We start from the raw sequence: 1,695 nt of genomic DNA, 5'->3' as shown, positions 1-1,695 counted from the left end.
TGTGTGTGTCTGTGTGTGTCTTTAAACTTACACATCTTCCTCCCTGTTGTCGGTATTAACTAGCTAATTATTATTTTCAGTGTCTCTATTCAATTATACAGATTTTAAAGACACGATAACTACAAACTGGCACAAGTTCAGTTCAAATACTGCCATGAAGTCTCGTATATGAGATTTCAGCAGACCGCTGTGGGTGCGTGAATTCGCCCTGAGAGAAGGAGCCCTTGCAGCTGCGATATGTCTCACTAATCCATCATGATCCCTAACCCCGGTGCTGCACGTACAAAAGACGGAGGGAGTGGGAGAGGACAACTTAAGTTCAAGAGACCAGGAGAACAAATGAGAGGAGGACAGAGAGAGGGACACACGACCCTCCACATACTTTGAGGGAGTTTGGAGTGAATATATTAGGCGGTGTGGTGTTTAAAACCTGTCGCCGACTGAGCATTTAGATAACACGATCCTGAAAACTACATATTGTTTTCCATTCTGGCACACAATGGGCCGGCAGAGTGGCAGTAACAGCTATCGTATCGTTTTGTGAAAACACTGTTTCATGCTGCGATTGAGAAGCCGGACTGCCCACAATAAACCGGGAGCAGTGGGCCTAGTTTGACTTGTCTTCACGGCCTGGTATATAAATCCACTTCCTCTGTTTACCGAACATCCGATCTTAATAACGGTGATTTCAAAATGGCACAGTTGGTTCTGGTGTAGCGAACAAACCTCTGCACTTCTTCTTACCCCGAATAACGCGATGTGAACAGCGGCTCTGTAAACGTGTGGTCATACTGTCTTCAAAGGGCGCAGCAATTACAAAAAAAGCCACAACAAAATGTCTGTTTTCAATGCTGTTGCAAAGGTGGCTGCTTTAGTTTATGATTAACCCAAAAGGTTGTGAAACAATCGGTGGAGTTTCTCCATGGGGCAATCATCAACTGTATCTGCTCCGCTCCATAAAAGATCTACCCGACCTGGTGCCCCACGTTTTTATTTAAATAAATCCATGCCCTTGCTTGAAGCAGGAGTTCGGCTCTCGGTTAGACGTGTGGTGACAATGTGATAACAGCTCGAGCTTGACTCCCAGTTATTCTGTACGACACATTCAGCACTGGGAACGAGGCGCCGTTGGCTCGGTCCACGCAGCTTTACTCGCCCAGATCTGACCCCCGTTTGTAGCCTCCGTACGTTACTTTGTGATGCGGTCACATTTCCGACACAAACCTCAGTGGGAGAAAGTTGTGTTTTGTGTCTTCTGAAGGTGTTTTTGTGATCGCAGAAACGTCTTCTGTTCGCCCGTTCAAATAAAATGTTTCTCAGGGAACAAACCGGTGTATATTTCCACAGACTGCACCAGACACAGCTCAGACAGAAGACTTAATGTACATTTTAGTGACGAGGACATGCAGAGCGGAGAGGTTCAATCTGTGTAGACAAATATCGTAACATTTACGTCGTTTTCTAACATCTTTAAGATCACAAAAATACCTTTGAAGGACGCAAAACCTGCTGCTGGACACAGAAATAATGTCACTTTAGCATTTAGTCCCAACACTGACTGATCCCACTCTCAAATGTGACGTGTTTTATAACTTTTTAAAGTTTTTATACAAAGGTAAACTGAGTATCTTTCCTGTTGGTTGGAGAAAGCAAGCAATCACCTTAACTCTGGAAACTTGTGATGGGCATTTTTCA

General features: G+C 44.4%; 1 protein-coding gene across 2 annotated transcripts in view; it reads right to left on the bottom strand.

Moving 5' to 3' along the window:
- The window catches only part of lgr4 (leucine-rich repeat containing G protein-coupled receptor 4), a 27,340-nt gene that overhangs the window by 24,725 nt on the left and 920 nt on the right, over positions 1–1,695 (bottom strand). The gene's annotated exons all lie outside the window — the stretch shown is intronic.

This window comes from Morone saxatilis, unplaced genomic scaffold (assembly GCF_004916995.1).
Source record: "Morone saxatilis isolate NCDOM2014 unplaced genomic scaffold, NCSU_SB_2.0 Contig11, whole genome shotgun sequence".
NCBI lineage: Eukaryota > Metazoa > Chordata > Actinopteri > Moronidae > Morone > Morone saxatilis.
Note: the sequence above shows the minus strand (reverse complement) of the source record. Positions and strands in the feature narration are given on the sequence as shown.